Source organism: Python bivittatus, unplaced genomic scaffold, assembly GCF_059951505.1.
Source record: "Python bivittatus isolate LINGU-HERP-01145 unplaced genomic scaffold, Pbiv_v1 ctg000080_np1212, whole genome shotgun sequence".
In the NCBI taxonomy this organism is placed as follows: Eukaryota; Metazoa; Chordata; class Lepidosauria; order Squamata; family Pythonidae; genus Python; species Python bivittatus.
In genome coordinates this window covers 63,816,511-63,826,003 of record NW_028277035.1, presented here as the reverse complement: position 1 = coordinate 63,826,003, position 9,493 = coordinate 63,816,511, and positions in this window count along the sequence as shown.

The window sequence follows — 9,493 nt, the reverse complement described above, 5'->3', positions numbered from 1 at the left end:
TTGTTGTACCCAAGATCCTGAGTATGGGGTTAAGATATATTGCCAGACCTGGCATGAAGTTTGATGAGAGAGAGAGAGAGAGAGAGGGAGGGAGGGAGGGAGGGAGGGAGGGAGAGAGAGAGAGAGAGTCAGACTTCATGCCAGGCCTGGCAATATATCTCATCAGTACACGCACACATATACATATACATACACACAAAACAACAGCTGTCCAACTAACTCAACCTCATAATTTACACCTCAGATAAATATGGGGAAAATAGTTATCCAGATAGATAGCCAGGATAGATGTGGTGGCTATTACAATATTTATATTTATATGTCACATTTATATCCCGCTGCAATTGTAAGCAGACTTTCCAGAGTTCACAATATGAAAAAATGATAATAAAAATAAAAAATACACAAGCCTAAAATCAGAAATACAAAAGACACATCCCAGATAGCATCTGGGATCAGCTCCCAAATGCCCTCCATAAAAGCTCTGTTGTCATATGCTTCCAGAAGGCAAGATTTGGGGCTAAATACACTTTTTGCAGGAGGCCATTCCAGTTGGTTGGTCCAATGATGGAAACATGCCTCCAGGCCTTGTCCACCCAAATGTATATTTTACTGAGTGTCATACGCATAGCTATCCACATGCTGACAAGTTGTGGGTATTATGAACTCCTTTGTTATGAAGGTATCTAGTACCGTGTATCTTCTAGATATCTGCATAGGTAGCATTGGAGAAGGCAGTGTGTAAGGTACCAGTGCAGTCACATGAAAGCCAGCCTAACCTTGCTGGGTAGGAGGTTGAAAGTCAGGACTGCCAATGTAAGTTTTCCTCAAATGATACTTTTTCCACATGCAGGGTCAGAAAGACAGAGAACCAGGATGAAACCACATTGGTGTTAAAAACAAACAGGGGGCAGAGAAGCTTTTTACATGATCCTAGGAAAAGTTCAAAGCTCCAAAAGGATCATTCCACTCCTTATTCATTTATTTATTTGGTTGATTGTTTAGCAAAGTTATATGGCTACCCATCTACTAGCAGAACTCTGGGCAGTGAACAAAAAAATAAAAAATATGTATAAAACAAGCATCAGTTAAAAAGAACCACATCCAGGCCCTATAACAAACACTTTATCCTCATATCTCACAAATGGGCTTTAAAGTACTTAATGCAGTTCAGTATAAGCAACTGCGAAGTAATGCATGTTACAACAATATGAACTTCACATATCAACCAATAGTCTAAACTGGCAGTAACCAACAAGGAATCATGGTGAAGAACTGAGCATGAAAATTAATTCAGTGTGTGTGTGTGTCTGTGTCTGTGTGCGCCTTTGAGTCAGTCTTGACTCCTGGTGATTGCCTGGACAAGTCCCTGTGGTTTTCTTGGCATAGTTTTTCAGAAGTCGTTTGCCCTTGTCTCATTCCAAGGGCTGAGAGGGAGTGACTGGCCCAAGGTCACCCGGCTGGTTTTGTGCCTAAGGTGGGATTAGAACTCACAGTCTCCCACTTTCTAGCCTTTTGCCTTAACCACTACACCCCACTGCCTCTCAATATATGATTAATATATGCTGTTACATAAAAGGTGAATGCTGTGCTAGGAATCATTAGGAGTGAAATTAAAATTAAAACTCCCCTTTATTTTCTCCCTCCTTTGTGTATTACAACTTTTGAAACTAAATATGAGGAATATTCAGAACTGAAAATATTTCTTTACACAAAACATACATGTGATAATGGGCCCCCAAATGAGGTAAATTGAGTGAGAACAAGACCGATTCATAGGAGACAAGGCTATTGATGGCCTCTAGTCTTAATGGTTATATATTAGGTATCTCCTGAATGTCAGACCACACCTGTCTGGCCATTGTATGACACAGAATGGTCTTGACAGGCCTTTGACTGAGGCAACCAGCTCTTCTGACATATTTTAAGTGCCTGAGGTAAACTTAAACACAGGAGGAAAAAAACTTTTAATGTAACAATAGCTGTCAGCGGCTATTAAAAAAAAAAAACAGGACAGAAAACTTTTGCAGACTTGGCTAAGTTTTTTATGAGCAAAGGAGTCGTAATAATAGTGAAACCGCCTCATTAGTTCTTCTGACAATTAATCATTTTCTGAAGAACCCAAAAGAAGGAAAAGCTTTTGTGGGTGCTAGGAAATAGTTGGTTATACTGAAATGACCTAGCTCCAATAATTCTTTTTTATATATTTAGGAGACAACAGAACTAACAAGCTAAAAAAATGGAGTTACCCCCAAAGAAAACTTTGGATTCCAAATACATTTGGTTTCAGCAACTTATTCAAAACAAACAACTTCCTAGCAACTCTAAAGGTCTTCTTTTGATTTCTTATAAGCTTTGATGATGTTCCGTTCTTCTCCCTTTATGGTGGTTCTCATGAAGATGAAAACTCATTCCGTTCAGTTCCTGAAGATCCATGAAATCAAATTGCAAGGAAGCTCCCTGTCCCTATGCTGGAAGGACCACTTCCCTGCAAACCTTTCTCTTTCCTCAGTTATGCCCCAATTAATTCCAGTTGGCTATCTGATCTGCGCATTTACAAAGGCAGAATAACCGAGCCCCATGGGAGCCCCTAGTTAGTGCCCAGTGGGGGAGCTGCTAGTGGCAGGACCCGCATAATATCCAGAAAAGTCATCATAATGAAGGGTGTTGTGGTAAGATAGCACCAGTGGAATTCATTCCTTAATGACAGACTTCAAAGCAGTAATGAGCTTGCAAAGCAATCCTTTTCATTTAGTGAGCTGGCCCCATGTGTTCAGCATTTAGACAGGGGTCACACATCAGGCAGAGAGAATGTGTGTGCAGGTGGGTGGATATAATATATTTGTCATTCTCTAAAAAGCACAGATTAATAATTGCTCTGATTAAAATGAGCCTTTTATGGTATATGTGTACCAATCAGAACAGGGAGGGAGACGGGTGCAGGTGACCCCCCACAAGTCTGAGCAGCAATTGCATGAAACACACTAGCAAACGTTCCTAATTAACTCTTTGGATTGCTTCAACCGCAGCTCTGTTCAATCAATGGTGTACATTCTCAGACAAATTGCCTCACTCTGAGGCAGTGATTCACCTCTGGAGTACACTTTCTGGCAGAACCATGCCCACATGACATCACCATATGCAGGTTGACCCTCAGCTATGCCAACTCAGAGACCAAAAGCCCGGTTAGCTTCAATTCCCATACCACCTAGGAGGCAAATGGTGAGAGCCCTCCTGGTTATCACACCATCCCTTCATACAATTCCCCTGTCTTTCCAAACAAATATGTGTGGGACTGTATAATCATGCAGGGAATCATAATGACTCTGAAGCAGTACTTCTAATTTTGTGAATCCACTCTGGCCCACATACCTATTAGTAGGGAAATACTGGCTTTTCAATTAGAAAAATAGAAAGTTTTGAAATGATATGAACAATTACTAATTGGATTGGCTTAATTTTGCTACCATGCTTTGCAAGTATTAGTCAATGCAATTTGTGTTTTTAAAAGGCTTTATATTTTATAAGTGGGCAGTTAATATAAATTATTGCAATACTGTTTTCCTGTATCTTTCTGACAAGAACCTTTCATACACTGTTTTTGTATCCTTTTTATTTTTTTAAGGCTATTCTTTTTTGTACTGGCCAAAGGCCCAAACAAAGTAAAATACCAAAGTAGAGTATTTTAGCAGCAGTTCTTCAAACCCTATCAAAGAGTTATAAACCCACTGTGTTTTAGAAGTTAGCTACAAAACCTTTTTGAATAGGATTGACTTAGCTCTGAATTCTCTTTTCATTTTCATTTCAAAAAACAGCTCCCCAAGACATGAAAACTTGCACTTCCCATTAATAGGAATTAATCAAATCAGCGTTATTGCCTTATCTATGTGCAAAAATTTCTACATAGGACTGCAAACCATGAGGGACTTGCATGGCACAGTTTTTCTAAAAAATAGTCACCCAGAAGCACTGTCAAAATGAAGCAAGTGAAAATAAAGTGAGAAAAAATTATGCCATAAAAAATCTTTTCTCAGCATTGTATATATAGCTATATATTACTGTAATCTCAGAAAGGTTGTGCAAAGAACAATAATTTGGAACAACACAGGATGAGGGGAGAGAAATATATTTATACTATCTCCTGAAACTCTATACATCATCTATATTCATCTTCAACCAAGCAATGTAAGAGTAAAAGAGTGTGTTGTTTCCCATGGTATTTAAGTTGTAAGGAATCTGATGGGGGCAGCATCCGGTCAAACCACTTTTGACTTTCAACATCTGACAAATGAACCTGGTATTAGCAATTGCCTGTCAGATTTCAGTGCCACAATTCTGAAGTACACCGAGTGGTCTCTGCTAGGTAATATCCGTGCATTCAGGATAGCCACAGCTATGATACTCACTACTGAAAAAAGACATTTCTGTATTGCTTTGACTCTTCTTCTATGAAATACATGCAATCATAGAGGAATGCAATTTTCATAGTCTATACTTCAAAGAAACTCTGTGACTTGTATTTTAAAAGGACTGTTGTTCTACACTAACCGGCAATATAGCTCCCATCTTCAATTAATACAACACCTGTTTGTACAGAAAGACGATATCCAGGATCCACAAAGCATCTAGGGGATGCTCAGGCTTTGAAAAACAGGTGTGTTAGAAGTTGTAACAAGTAATGTGTGATTTAAAACAGTACAAAAAAAATTATTTCCAGATGAATACATAGTATATGTACAAAATTAAGAGTATTTACTCTGTGCATTCTTGAAATCCCCCATTTACAGAGAAACATGTTCAGGATGGTCACATCAAGAACTCCTGAAAAGTTATAGGCTTGTAAAGTAAACTGTATCTGATTTCACACTGGAATTCTTTTTTTGTCAGTTTTTTTTCCCTTTAAAAGCCAAAGTATAGAAGCTTTTCATTCACATATCTCATACTGAAAATCAAATCTTCTAAAAGCTCATGGGACATACTGTTATTTCTAATCCACATAAATACTTGAAAGCAGGGCTTCCAATTGGGGGTGGGATTTAAAAAGATGGCAGCTATGGCCTTGTGATTGAAGCCCACCCCTTTTTTAAGTTCCTTACATGTAGAGCCATCATCTTGACTCTATTGACTGTCTTCCCCTTGCCTAAAACATAGACATCCTCCTTTACAAATAACATGTTCTCAAGGAATTTTTTTTTAAAAAATGAAGAAGGTGTTATTGGGGGAAAAATCTTCCTTAATTTAATTCTGGCTGCACCAGTTAACTTAAAAAAAAATAGTGAAACTTTACAAATCAGAAGTAGCAATTGATCCTGGAGGGAAATGATTTTTTTTTTTTTTTGACATATTGATTTCCTCAGAGAGTAAGAGAAAAGAGGGTGTAGCGTAATTATTATAACTGAGCAAATTATTTGGAGCAAATTATTTCATTGTCCATATTTTTCTGTTCACAAGTTATCTGCCACCTGTTCACAATTTTCTCAAAGCTATTGAGATCTTGAATAATCTGCCAAACATTTTCTGTGGAAACAAAAGCTTTGATCTGTAGATTATTATTCACATAGTTCCTTGTAAGCATTTGAAATACAGTCACAAAGTAGGAAAGAGGTATCTGATCTAATATTCTGCTTTCAGAAAAGAAAAGTTTTAAGATGAACAAAATATATCTTTATCTTTTCTTTAGGGTCAGTGCATACAGTCTTTGCCTTCTACTGACCAGAAGGTCACATCCATTCTGTTAAAGCTGGCTGTGTAGCAAAGCAATTGTTTGGAAACTTTATTAGTCAGAAATTCTTCACACAATGTCTTTAGAAACATCATGTTTGAGCGTGCCATCTTTGAAGTTAAAGTCATTGAGTTCAGCATGTGACTGACTTGCAAATCAACTTATAAGCACTGTTTGCATGATATATTGAACTGGGTAATGACATTCAACAGGGAGATGAGTGTGCTGTGCAAATTTTGTAATCTGCACAAGTGACCTGCTCAGTGTAGAACCTCCTTCTTCTATCCTTGTAACTCCATTTCTGCTATTCATCTTCTGAAGGACAGCCTCAGTGCTGTCGCAGGCATATTAATTTTTGTTGGATTATCTACCAGATGTCTCTGCTGCTTTTATCTTCTCACAGTGGTCAAGTTTGGCAAAAATGGGCAAGATGCTAACATAAATTACTCTTTCTGTGAGTTTGCACAGTGTTCTAGCATACTTCCCATCGTCCCATTATTATTCCGGCTTCCAGATAGAGAAATGCAAATTTCAATATTTTTCCACTCTTGCATCTGCAGATAGCCACCCAGTGGCCCTCTTGAGGGTAGCCTGGTCCCTACTTGGGAGGGACGGGCCACAGGACTATTTCTGGGCTGCAGTGAAGAATATTCTAGCTATCTGGTGATAAAGTTGCTCAGATACACTCTGAGTTGGACTCTGACTGGGAAGATCCAGCCAAGATGCCTGGGCCCCAGTCATGTGATATGATCTGTGATTAGTTTGAACCAGTGACTCCTGAGGAAGTGGACAGAGATCTCTGCACTGTTAGCTTAGCTACCTGTGTGCTGGATCTGGGCCCCTCTTGGGTTGGGAAAAAGCCAGGGGAGTGGCCTGTGGCTATGTTCATGCTGTCGTGCTGGCCTCATCAAAGGAAGGGGTGGTGCCTCTGGTTCTGAAAGGTTGTCCTTGGACCCAATCATTTTAGGTAATTACTGGCCCATCTCCAAACTTCTCCTTTTAGGAAAGGTTGTTGAGAAGATGGTCAGATTCCAACTGCAGAGGACCCTGGAGGAAACAGATTATCTAGACCTTTCAATCAGGTTTTAAGCCAGAATTTAGTACAGAGACAGACTTGTCTCTGCTTTTCCAAAATGGATACATTACACATCTCTGGCAACCATTTCTTGACATCTGGAATAGTATCGCTTTTCCAATTTCTTAATATAATTATCTTTGCCACTCCCCATGCTTGATACAACCACAATTCTGGATAAACAGTCAAATTCCAAAGCTGTGGTATATAATTCAGCATTACATTAACACCTTAAACTGTTGTGGATTCAAGTCTGAAGATGGAGCACAACACTGAGGAACAGAACCAAGCTTTATTGCAACAATCCTTGGGTGCCTTCTTTACAAGAAAGAGGAACCCTGAACAATGGAAAAGCAAAGTTTTTTATAGAAGTTGAGGGCTACAAAGTGGGAAATCCTAGGGACCTAATTTGCTGGCCAGTTTGGTGAAGCTAGGCAGGTCCTTGTCAGAGTACCTGGAGTTAGTTCTAGTGTTAGGCAAAATGAGCCTTTCAGGAGGGCAGCAGAGCTGAGGAAGTTCATTGTGAAGGAGATGGAATGTTGGACTCATCAGTTAATGGAGGATGAAACAGTTGGGATTTCTCTGTTATTGCAATTTTTTTGTAAGGGCTACCCTTGGGCTCTACTATGAGCTGGTCAGGAGGCTTCTATTCTATGATTTGATGGGATTGCAGAGGGCTTTGTCTGGGGAGAGGGAGGGTCAATGTGAAACTGCTAGGTGAGGTCATCCACTGGCTTGGGGTTCAGTATCATCAGTACGCTCATAATACCCAATTATATCTTTCAACCTCAGGCCAGCCAAGCAAGGCTGCATAGTCTGAACCCACTGCCTAAAGACTGCAGGCCTGGAAAGGGAGGTACTGTCTCTGGCTCCTTCCAAGATTGAGCAGCTGTGGGTATTAGGGCCACCCAGTTCCAGGGATATTCCATCTTTAACCTTGGCACACTAAAAACAGTATACCTCAAATTCCAATATGGGTGGTCAACTTGCTATTCTTATTACTACCAGCATAACATAATTTGGCAGAAGCCATCTATCCAAATCAACAAATGTTAATTCCTAAGGAACTTAGAATCTAAAAATAGAAAACCTTGAAGAAGAAAAACAGTAACATTATATGTATTTGTATATCAATAAAGCAAGGATTAAGATTCTTTGTGGAATATTGCAGGAAAATCGCCCCATATTATTTGCAATTTTGCAACAGTATTTACAATTAACCTTTACACTAAGACCAACAAACAGATTAGAAATTACTCAAAAAGGAAACAATATTCATTTCACCTATTTAATCCACGGTACCAACCAGCATTTGCCAGGAAGAGAGAAAAAGTGCATTTGAGCTGTGCAAGGGACATAATAAACCCAAGATGTCAAGGTATATGTCTCATGATTTCCTAATGTGACATGTGTTCTTTTGCCCAGAGCCTGGCTTCAGGCTAGTAGCTAAATTTGATATTCTCAGGGGCTAAAGCTTCTTCAAACCCTATTCTGAGTTAATTAGGAAGGGAAGTTTTAGATGCAACTAGCTGTGAAACTGAAGTAGTTAGGAGTTATATTGTGAAAGACAGTATTTGCAAGACCAAAGAAGATGGGAAAGTTGTAAATATATTTAAGAAGCAGTAATGGCTAACTTTAGAAAAGTTAAGAAGTCGATGGGAAAGTTAAAAAATGTTTCTTAAAAACAGAGGAAGCACCAGCTAAGCAAGACTGGTTCAGCTGCTCATAAAATAGCTCCTGTCTTATTCCTTAAAATTGTTTTATTTTTAGAATTTCATACTTTCTATTTTCTTTTGTGCAAGCATGTTGGATGGCTGGGCTGTCAAATTATAATTACATTAGGGGAAATTTAGAATTCACTATGTTAAAAAGTCCTTTGTGCTTGACAAGGCAATGGATATATGGAACAGCATGATGTAATTTTGCTACATGCCCTACACTCTTAATACACACCTGTGTTTCTTACATACACCTGCGCTTAAGTGAGCAAGAAGCCAGAATGCAGATGTTAATGCATTAAATCGCTCCCCCTGGATTGTGCAATCACCACTTACCTATTAAAATACTTCCACTGCTTTAGCAAAACACATACATATAGCATACATTCATTTATGCAAAAGGCCTATAAAATATCAAAGATGTTTGGGAAAATGTGAGTGCTTCGTAAGACTTCTGTGCCTTTAATATAAATGAAAATTCTCTCAATGCTGGGAATTCTGAAGAAACTAAATTCCAAGGAGACTTCTTTTATACATTTCACTTCAGCCACTGCCCCTTCTCCCCATAAGTGTCCCCAGTTGATGGAAAAGAACTGAAATGAAATGGCAAATAACTGTCCTCATCCAATAGGCCATGAAATCAGGGCATTGCAACTACATTCAGCTGAACACAATTAGTTTAATTTAGTTAAATAATTTATATAGCTGTCCATCTCACAGCAGTGACTCTGGTGGGGTGCAGAGGATTAAAACCCCAAAAAGAAACAACATACAAAAAAAAGTATCCAACCACTAATTCAATATAACATAGGCCTGGTGTCTTAAAATCATTCCATTTCAGTTGATAAAGACCAGAACAGACAAATCTACTAACAGAACTAGTTTAACCTTCTGGCCCCAAATGCCTGAGGGAACACCCAGGTCTTTGGTCTTTAATGCCTTCTTAAGGCCAACAGGGTCAGGGCCATCCAGAGAAGC